Source organism: Eptesicus fuscus, chromosome 12, assembly GCF_027574615.1.
Source record: "Eptesicus fuscus isolate TK198812 chromosome 12, DD_ASM_mEF_20220401, whole genome shotgun sequence".
Lineage (NCBI taxonomy): Eukaryota > Metazoa > Chordata > Mammalia > Chiroptera > Vespertilionidae > Eptesicus > Eptesicus fuscus.
The window spans coordinates 871,666-882,499 of record NC_072484.1 but is presented as its reverse complement, the minus strand read 5'-3'; the positions used below and the strand labels follow the sequence as shown (position 1 = coordinate 882,499).

General features: G+C 56.8%; 1 long non-coding RNA gene across 1 annotated transcript; it reads left to right on the top strand.

Moving 5' to 3' along the window:
- The first annotated feature begins 8,653 nt into the window (after window positions 1-8,653).
- LOC114228226 (uncharacterized) lies at window positions 8,654-9,985 on the top strand. Its single transcript, XR_003614369.2, has 3 exons — window positions 8,654-8,733; window positions 8,871-9,067; window positions 9,367-9,985. It is a non-coding gene; the product is annotated as an uncharacterized LOC114228226 (long non-coding RNA).
- Window positions 9,986-10,834: the final 849 nt, after the last annotated feature.

The following is a 10,834-nucleotide window of genomic DNA, read 5'->3' as shown; positions in this document are numbered from 1 at the left end:
GTAACCAGTCATTAGTGAACATTGTAGTTCGTTATTAATAATCCTATCTAATAAAAGAGTAATATGCAAATTGACCATCACTCCAAGACACAAGATGGCCGCCCCCATGTGGTCACAAGATGGCCTGCACAGGAGGGCAGTTATGGGCAGTTATGGGTGACCAGGCCAGCAGAGGAGGGCAGTTGGGGGAGACTAGGCCAGCAAGGGAGGGCAGTTGGGGGGGACCAGGCCTGTAGGGGAGGGCATTTGGGGGGGACCAGGCCTGCAGGGGAGGACAGTTGGGGGGGGACCAGGCCTGCAGGGGAGGGCATTTGGGGGGGACCAGGCCTGCAGGGGAGGACAGTTGGGGGGGACCAGGCCAGCAGGGGAGGGCAGTTGTGAGGGACCAAGCCTGCAGGGGAGGGCAGTTGTGGGCTATCAGGCCAGCAGGAAGGGCAGTTAGGAGTGACCGGGCTGGCAGAGGCGGGCAGTTGGGGAGACCAGGCTTGCAGGGGAGGACAGTTGGGGGGGACCCAGGGCTGCAGGAGAGAGCAGTTGTGGGGGGACCAGGCCTGCAGGGGAGGGCAGTTGTGGGCGATCAGACCAGCAGGGAGGGCAGTTAGGGGTGACGGGGCCGGCAGAGAAGGGCAGTTGGGGGAGACCACGTCTGCAGGGGAGGGCAGTTGTGGGCGATCAGGCCAGCAGAGGAGGGCAGTTGGGGGAGACCAGGCCAGCAAGGGAAGGCAGTTGGGGGGGACCAGGCCAGCAGGGGAGGGCAGTTGTGGGCAATCAGGCCAGCAGGGAGGGCAGTTAGGGGTGACCGGGCTGGCAAAGGAGGGCAGTTGGGGGAGACCAGGTCTGCAGGGGAGGACAGTTAGGGGCTACCAGACTGGCAAGGGAGGGCAGTTCGGGGTGACCAGGTCAGCAGGGGAGGGCAATTAGGGGCAATTGGGCCGGCCGAGGAGCAGTTAGGTGTCAATCAGGCTGGCAGGGGAGTGGTTAGCAGGTGATCAAGCTGGCAAGCAGAAGCAGTTAGGGGCAATCAGGCAGAGGCAGGCGAGCGGTTGGGAGCCAGCAGCCTGGATTGTGAGAGGGATGTCCGACCGCCCGTTGAGGACCAATCCCACTGGGAACGGGTGGTCGGACATCCCTCAAGGGGTCCCAGATTGGAGAGGGTGCAGGCTTGGCTGAGGGACGCCCCCCCCCCCCCCCGCCATACACGAATTTCATGTACCGGGCCTCTAGTCCTACCTAATAATAGACAAATATGCAAATTGACCGTACCTTCGCTATGCCTGCGATTGGCCAGGAGGCGCGGGGGGGCGGGACTCGGGGGGGCCGATTGGGCCAGCCGGATGCTGAGCTCGCGTCGCCAGCGGCAGCTCGAGCTCAGCGTCTGTGCCATGGCTGTGCTGCGGCACAGAAGGGGCCTCTGGGGCAGCGAGCTCACGTCCCACCGCGGACCATCAAAAGCGGGGGAGCTGGGTGCCTGTCCGCTCAGGCACCAGGCCTTTCAGAAGCCTCTGGCGCTGCAGAGGCTTCTGAAAGGCCTGGTGCACCAGCAGACAGACACCCAGCTCCCCCGTGATCAAAAGCGAAAGCATGTAGGGGACCCTACACGTGCATGATTCAATCATGCACTGGGCCTCTAGTTATGTATAACAGGATATTGTAAAAATTAAGTTACAAAATGTTTTTATTTTATTTTTTTATTTTATTTTTTTTATTTTAATGAATCTTTATTGTTCAGATTACAATTGTTTCTCCTTTTTCCCCACATATCTCCCCACCACCCAGTTCCTACCCCCCCTCTTCCCTTACCTCCCCCCGCGCTGTCCTTATCCATAGGTGTATGATTTTTGTCCAGTCTCTTCCCATACTCCCCACACAGACACCCCTTTCCCCCTGAGAATTATCAATCCACTCCCATTCTATGCCTCTGATTCTATTAAGTTCACCAGTTTATTCTGTTCCTCAGATTTTTAATTCACTTGACTTTTAGATTCACTTGTTGATATATATGTATTTGTTGTTCATAATTTTTATCTTTCTTCTTCTTTTTCCTCTTTTTAAAGAATACCTTTCAGCATTTCATATAATGCTGGTTTGGTGGTGATGAACTCCTTTAGCTTTTTCTTATCTGTGAAGCTTTTTATCTGCCCTTCAATTCTGAATGATAACTTTGCTGGGTAGAGTAGTCTTGGTTGTAGGTTCTTGCTATTCATCACTTTGAATATTTCTTGCCACTCCCGTCTGGCCTGCATGGTTTCTGTTGAGAAATTAGCTGATAATCGTATGGGAGCTCCCTTGTAGGTAACTAACTGTTTTTCTCTTGCTGCTTGTAAGATTCTCTCTTTGTCTTTTGCTCTTGGCATTTTAATTATGATGTGTCTTGGTGTGGTCCTCTTTGGATCCCTTTTGTTTGGGGTTCTGTGCGCTTCCTGGACTCGTAAGTCTATTTCTTTCATCAGGTGGGGGAAGTTTTCGTTCATTATTTCTTCAAATAGGTTTTCAGCATCTTGCTCTCTCTCTTCTTCTGGTACCCCCATAATTCTGATGTTGGTTCGCTTGAAGTTGTCCCAGAGACTTCTTACACTATCTTCAACTTTCTGAATTCTCTTCTCTTCATGCTTCTCTGGAGGAGTGTCCTTGGCCTCTTTGTATTCCAAATCTTTGAGTTGATTCTTGCAATCCTCTAGTCTGCTTTTGGGTCTCTGTATAATATTTTTTATCTCAGTCAGTGTATGTTTAATTTCTAGTTGGTCCTTTTTCATATCCTCAAGGGTCTCATTGAATTTATCGGCCTTTTCCATGAAATTCTTGAAAAACCTTATAACCGTGGTTTTGAACTCTATGTCCAGTCGCTTATTCTCCTCCATTTCTTTGGTTTGTGATCTGTTTCCTTGCCTTCTCATATTCTCTGCTTCCCTGAGTTGATAGGGTAGTTTTGTGTACTAGGTGTCCTATTGGTTCAACGGGTCAGCCTCCCAGTTACTTGAGGTGGACACTCTTGGTGTACCCTTGTGTACTGTGTGTTCCCCAGCAGGAGCTACAGCAAGGGCTAGTTTTCTCCTCCTTTGCTTGGGCGGTTTTGGAGCAGTCTGGAGCTGTAGTTGGTTAAGCTGCCACAGAACAGGCCATTTATATGCAAAAGCCGCTGTGTGGAGCCTGGGCGGGTTTGTAGAATGTGCGGGGCGGGGCCTCAGGGCGGGGCGGGGCCTCAGGGCTGGGCAGGGTCTCAGGGCGTCACTAGGCTGGGGTGTGGCCAACGGCAATGGCTGCCGTCAGCCGTCTTTGCCTTTCCCGTTTCCAAGTCCCTGCGCCCCGCGCACCAGCGCAGTAAACAATGATTGCTGGGCGCACCTCTGCAAAAAAGTCACTCTCACTTTCCGACCCGATGGCCGAGAGTCCAGCTTCTCCCCGTAGGCGTCTGGGTCCCCCGAGTGTCCCCAGAAACTGGATTTCAGAGTGATCGGGAGCTTGTCTCCCTGCGGGTTGAAGAAAAGCCGCGCACCCAGCCGCCCGCCGCCGGCCCGATTCGTGTGCCTCCGTACCTCAGCTTTTCAGCGATTGTGCTCCTTTCTCTTCTCAGCTGTAAATCTTCCACTGAGCCAGCTTTCCCGTGGTTCTGGGTGGTAGACGTTTCTGTCTTTTAGTTGTGTTTTTGAAATTGTTGTGTGAGGCAGCAGATTAGTTGTTTAACTATGCCGCCATCTTGGTTCCTCCTCCTACAAAATGTTTATTAAGATGTTTCTTATGTATCTTTATATTGGCTGGGCCGCAAAAATATTCATTGTGGACCGTGCGGCCCGCAGGCTGGGAGTCTGACATGCTTGCCTTGGAGGGATGGCTCCCCCTCAGCCTCCTGCATTGCACAGCTGTGTGGTGCTGCTTTATCCTATATAATAAAAGCCTAACATGCAAATTTCCCCCTCGACCGGGAGTTTGACCAGGGTCGGGGCTGGCCGGGGGGGGAAGGGAGGCCCTGGCCAGCAGCCAGCAGCCTCTAGGGACCCTACCCATGCACGATTTTGTGCACTGGGCCTCTAGTTGAAATATAATTCACATTCTGCACAAGTCACCCATTTTATTTATATTTTAAAGTGTTTATTTTATTTTATTTTATTTTATTTTTTTTAAAATATATTTTATTGATTTTTTACAGAGAGGAAGAGAGAGGGATAGACAGTTAGAAACATCGATGAGAGAGAAACATCGATCAGCTGCCTCTTGCACACCCCCCACTGGGGATGTGCCCACAACCAAGGTACATGCCCCTGACCAGAATCGAACCCGGGACCCTTGAGTCCGCAGGCCGACGCTCTATCCACTGAGCCAAACCAGTCTCGGCTAAAGTGTTTTTTTTTAATGTTTTTATTGATTTTAGAGAAAGAGGAAGGGAGAGGGAAAGGGAGAGGGAGAGGGAGAGACATTGGTCAGCCTTGATCTGGAATCAAACCAGTGACCTCTTGGTGCGTGGGATGACGCTCAGTCCACCGCCACACGAGCCAGGCACAAGTCACCCACTTTAAAGTGCAATTCAGTGGCATTTAGCACGTCCACACATTGTGTGACGCCCCCCCCCCCCCAATCATTTCCAGAACCTTTTCATCACCCCCAAAGGAGACACGCCCCTGTTAGCAGTCACTCACCAGCCCCAGCCCCTGGCACCTGAGAGGTTTGCAATGCGGGAAACGACACAGAGTCCAGGCGATGAAAAGCGGGGGAGGTTTTAATCTTGCGCTCCCAGGGGAAGCGAAACTCACCGGTCCGAGAGTGGGCCAGGGAAGTTCTCGCCAAAAAGGGGGCTTAGGTACTTCCTTTATACAGCTGTTTAGTGAGGGGAGGGCGGAGGGCATGAGAGTGTGGAATTCCTGCCTCGGGCAAGGGTCTGGGAAGGCGCCAGTTAACTTTGTCACCATCTACCTTGCAGATGTTTGCATCGGCTCTGGACTTCTCCCCTGCCTCAACCTAACAGCACCCACCCATCCATTCTCTGCCTCTGGAGTGTCCTGTTTGGGACACTTCATATAGATGGAACCTAAACCATGTGACCTTTTGTGTTTGGACCACACACCTTAGAGCAGTCTCAACATTTCTCCCTAAAATCAACCATCAGCATCAGTCAGACCCAGGCCTCTCCTCCCAGGAGGGGACTCCAGGGCCTCTGCCCCACCCAGCAGTTCTGAGTGCGGAAATTGACTCAGGTACTGCCTGGCGACACTAAGGGACACCATCAGGTACCTCACCTTTTTCCTCTGAGGCAGGAGGGTCATTTCTGGGGGCAGGATGTGCGCATTGCTTTTCCTTCTTTCATAATGTGCCCCTGCACCGCTCCCTGCCCACGGGGACCCCGGCTCCCCCTTTCGAGAGAGACACACTTGGAGGTCGGGGGAGACTGGTGGGGCCTGGGGAGAGACTGAATGAGCCAGAAAGCATGGCATCTGGAGTTGCAGTCAGTGGAGGGCACTGGCGTAGCCAGCACTCCGCAGCCCCACGCAGCTCGGCCACCAGGTGGCACGCACACGTCACGGAGTCACAGGCAGCATCACTGCCGGCAGAATCGCCCTGTGCTCCTTCCTGGTCTCCCGTACAGCCTTCAGATGCGAAGGAGTCGGGCAGACCCGCCTCCCTCCCAGCTCTCTGGAGCTGTCCGTCACCTGGCTGAGCCACGGTCGCCACCCTTCCCCTGGCCCACGTCACTGGACAGAGGCTCCAAGGTGTAGCTCACGCCCCAAACCTCCTGCAGTTTCTCCCCCAGGTGCTCTGCTCTGGCGCCCCTTTTCCAAGGGCCCCGACGCCTGCCAGGTGCAGGGGGGGGACAGCAGAGGTCAGGGCCGATGCAGGAGGTCCTGGAGTCGGGGATGTGGGCCCGGCTTGAGGGAGGCGCGATGGTTACCTCCCCTGCTTACCCAGAAAACACGCTGTGCTCCCCAGCTGCTCTGTGCGCAGCTCCAGGGGCTGGGATGCTCTCCTTTTATTTATTTTATTGTTGAAAGTGTTACATATGTCCCTTCTCATCCCCCATTGGCCCCCTTCAGCCTTCCCCTCCCACCACCCCAGGCGCTCACCGCCCCGTTGTCCACGTCCATGGGCCATGCATACATGCATACAAGGTCCTTGGCTGATTACCTCCCCCCTCCCCCCATCCCTTTTGGGATGCCCTCCTTTTAAAAAGGACTCTGGGCCTGGCCAGTGTGGCTCGGTTGGGTGTCGTCTTGTGCACCAAGGGGTCACTGGTTCAATTCCTGGTCCGGGCACGTGTCCGGGTGGTGGGGGCCTGTGGGAGGCAGCAACGGTGTTTTGCGCTCACATAGCTGTTTCTCTTAATTAAAAATCTTTTATAAAAATGGACTTCTGCACCTTTAAGAAGCTCAGTTCTCAGAATAGATGGGGCACCTGTACAGCACAGGAAGCTGTCCTGCTGAGCTCCCAGGGAGCCCTGGGCGGCAGCCCATGGAGCCCTGGCTCTTTCTTTGCTTGTGACGATCTCGACCATCTCTGGTGAAGGCTCCGGGCGCTTCAGGCCTCCCCGCGAGGCTTTTGAGTCTCATTCCACAGGCCCAGGCCGCACACGCCCGCACACCCACCAGCCCTGCCTTCCCCCACATTGACCTCTCTGCCTGGGCTTGACAGCTGGGCCGAGGACACATTCACGTTTTGCCCCCACACATACTCACTGGACACGGTGCCCCAGGGGCGGCGCCCTGAGACTTGTGGGGGGAGGGGCTGTCTGGGTGAGCACACCTGCTCTGTGGCCTCCTTGGCCTCTTGTGTGAGGTCACTGACTCGCGATTCCCTCGGGCCCCTCGGGAACGGGTCTGAGGCGGCTTCCGCACAGAGGCCTGATGAGGAAACATAAATATTTCATGGTCTGGGCCAGTGAGGGAAGAAAATAAATAGCTACACCCTCAATTAAGGGCAGGTTTCCCACCAAAGAGATGCTTTCTTCGTCCTTTTAGGGTAACATCTCAAGCTGTCGAGCGTGCAGCTGTGCTGGGAGCACCCTGGGTCATGGCGGAATGGGGCTGGGACGTAGCTCAGGAGCTCGCCTGCCGGCAGAGGTGAGGCTGCAGGCCGAGGGGGCACCGGACGGGAGGTCTGGGCTGCAGCCCTGCGCTGCCTACGCCATCCAGCCCAGGGCTCTGGGAAACGCCAGGGCGCTGTGCGTGCCGGGCGGCTTTTACCACGGGCCCAGCCCCCAGGAAGGGCTTCGCGCCACACAGGCCGAGTCCTCAGCGGCTGAGCGCTGGCTTCCCGCCTGGCGTGGGTGCCCCTCAGCCTGGCGGGCCTGCCCCTCAGCCTGGCGGGCCTGCCCCTCAGCCTGGCGGGCCTGCCCCTCAGCCTGGCGGGCCTCAGGGCATGGGGCTTTTGGGCTGAGTCACAGACCCTGTCAGACCTCCCAGCTGGTCCGGGCACGGTCACAGCTCCTTGCCACGTTACTAAAGCCCATGCTCAGAGGGCCCAGCCCCCCGGCATCTGCTTGCCCCTCTTCAGGGTCACAGCCCCCGACATCCAGAGGCTTCCTGCCACCAGAGGTCCGTTGGCAATATGCCCAGCGCTGGGGAGCAGGCAGGTGGGCCTGACTGGTCAGCGCAGCCAGGGGGCCCCCCCAGGAGGAGACCCTTGAGCTGGGTGGGGGTTGGTGACTACTGACATGGTGGTGGGGTGCTGGTCCCTCGCCTGGAACAGGGCTGGTGGGAAGGGACCTGGAACAATGTGAGGGGCAGGACCCCATTGGTGGATCGGGTGGGCACGAGAGAAGGAGGCTCACCAGCCCTGTGCCAGCAGCGGAGCCTGGCCCTCCAGCTTCGTCCTGTCCAAGCTCCCTGGGCGGCTGGCAGCCCCTCGCTGAGCCTGCCTCCTGTCTTCACGGGGGAGGAGGGAGGGCACAGCCCCGCCTCCAGGGGGTCTGGAGAACGAACCCTGAGTACAGTTGGCTTGTGACAGGCGCCCAGTGTGGTGAAGGTGCTGTGCCTTGTCACTGCGGCTCCAGAACCAGGGGCAGTGGGCAGCCGGAGGCCACCTGGCTTGGCCGGTCTCTTCGTAAACTGCGGGCGGGCTCCTCGCGTGGGCTGAGCCCCGGAGCCCATGCAGGCCCGGGGGCACGGGCAGAGGCTGCGGAGGCGCCCAGTGTGCGTCTGCGGGGCAGCTGGTCCGGGGAGCGGCCCTGTGCTCTGGGCAGAAGAGGGGCGGCTGCTGTCTCCGGGGAAGGGGGTGCGGGAGGCACGGGCCCCGCGAAAGGAGGGCGTGCAGGCCCGCCTGGTTCCTCTGGTGCTCTGGCCGTCCACGCTGTCCACCGGGCAGGCGGGGACACAGTGTGGCCGGCTGGGCACTTCAGGACCTCAGACTGTGGCCTGGGGAGGCTCCCCTTGCCTGAGCGGCACTCAGTTGGGGACCCCGACTCCTGGTCCCTGGGGGGGTGTTCTGCCTTCAGCAGCCTCAGCTGCCCACAGACTCAGGCTGCTAAGAATGGCAGTTAATCAGACGCCCGATCGTAAAATGTCACATTATTATTTATGAAGTGTTTAATAATCACAGCACAATCATTGCAGGTGGAAAGTGCAAATGTGGTTTATAAATTGTATGTTTGAATGTAGTCAGTGGCTGGAAAAAGGCTAAATAAACGCTCTCATTCCCCACCTCCACCCCGCATCTCTGTGTGGCCGGGGCGGGGGCAGGGAGGCCGGACAGCGATGCCTGCTGCGTGAGGCCGGCGCACCGCGTTCCTGCACGTGGACTCGGGCGTCTCAGGTCGGCAAACATAAAACTCAGAAGTGGGGTCCGAGAGCAATGTGGGTGTGGTGGGAGGTAAAGTACTGGATTTTATGCAATTGTGCCTGGCAAGATTTTGAGCATCTTTTGTTTTGAGAGTAAAATTCCACAATTAGAAATGAAACAAGAGAAAGAAACAAAACACTGAAGTTGGAGAAAGGCTGACAGCCCCTGACGCCAGAGCAAGATCCTTGAGGGCGACAGGCAGTGGCCTGACACGTGCAGGCACGGTGTTCTTTCCCATGGGACACGCCTTGGGTCACGGGTCACCATGAGCAGGACATGGATATGTCTGCAAGCAGGACTAGCAGAGGTGGGGCTGCGAGCCGGACCCAGACCCGTGCTGTCACCGTCCCGGTCCCTGGGGGAGGGGCTGTGTGGGGCCAGGAGCCTCGTGCTGTCCACCGTCCTGGTCCCTGGGGGAGGGGCTGTGTGGGGCCAGGAGCCTCGTGCTGTCCACCATCCTGTTCCCTGGGGGAGGGGCTGTGTGGGGCCAGGAGCCTCGTGTTGTCCACTGTCCTGGTCCCTGGGGTGGGGCTGTGTGGGGCCAGGAGCCTCGGCTGGGCGAGCAGTGATGGGGTGTGGCCGGTGGTTCCCTGCCTCTCTCCCCAGGCCCGTGGCTTCCTCTCTGTGGACCAGCAGAAGGTCCAACCCAGACCACACAGCAGTGACCACTCAGGCTCTGAAGCCGGACCAGGACCTGCCTCTCGGCCTCACCCCTCCTGAGGGCCAGCCCTTCACTCACTCTTGACCTGGGGGCGTCCCATTTGGGCTCCCTCCAGCCGTCGGCCAGCACCTTCATGTACATGGCTTCCAAATGGACCCCAACTGATGGCACTCCCCCAGAGGCCCTCTCAGCCCTGTGTGCCGAACCAGGACCCCCAGGGCTCCCAGCACTGCCCTCCAAGGAGGACGAGGACATGGGCAGCCAGCACGGCAGCCTCGGTCACCTCCCCTGAGATGTGCCCTTCTCTCCAGTTCCCCTGCCTGTGGCCGTCTCTCCTGAGCTAAGGATGAGGAGCCCAGGCTTGGCCCCCGCCAGGAGCTCCAGAGGTTGAGGGCCGAGAGGTTGCCCGGAAGGAGGCTGCTCACAGCTGAAGCCAGGGTTCCTGGCCCTCAGCCCTGGGATGGGGCTGGCTCTCTGTGGCTCCTCTGCCTCTCCCACCCCATCCCCCACTTGTCTCCACTGCTCTTCCAGCTCTGAGGTCACTGTACCCTAATTAAACACTTGACCTGGGTTCTGTCCTCCCAATTGGCCCTGACTGATGCAGGTGTCTCCCTCATTATCATCACCATCATCATCACTGTCATCACCATCATATCCATCACCATCATCACCATCACCACCACAGTCATCACCATCATATCATCATCACCATCATCACCATCACCACCACAGTCATCACCATCATCATCACTGTCATCACCATCATATCATCACCATCACCACTACTGTCATCACCATCATATCATCATCACCATCATCACCATCACCACCACAGTCATCACCATCACCACCACAGTCATCACCATCATCATCACTGTCATCACCATCATCACCATCACCACTACTGTCATCACCATCATATCATCATCACCATCATCACCATCACCACCACAGTCATCACCATCACCACCACAGTCATCACCATCACCATCATCACCATCATCATCACTGTCATCACCATCATCACCACCACAGTCATCACCATCATCATCACCATCATCACCATCATCATCACTGTCATCACCATCATCACCACCACAGTCATCACCATCATCATCACTGTCATCACCATCATCACCATCATCATCACTGTCATCACCATCATCACCACTGTCATCACCATCATCACCACCACAGTCATCACCATCATCATCACTGTCATCACCATCATCACCATCACCACCACAGTCATCACCATCATCATCACTGTCGTCACCATCATCAGTGCATCAAGGCAGGTGAAGCTCCTGGAGGCGGAGCTCCTGACCAGGCGGGGCTGTGTGCTCAGCGCTGCCCGGGCAGCCATCCCCCGCTGCTTTGCCAAGTGAGGCAGTCTGCGTGATGGGATTTGCT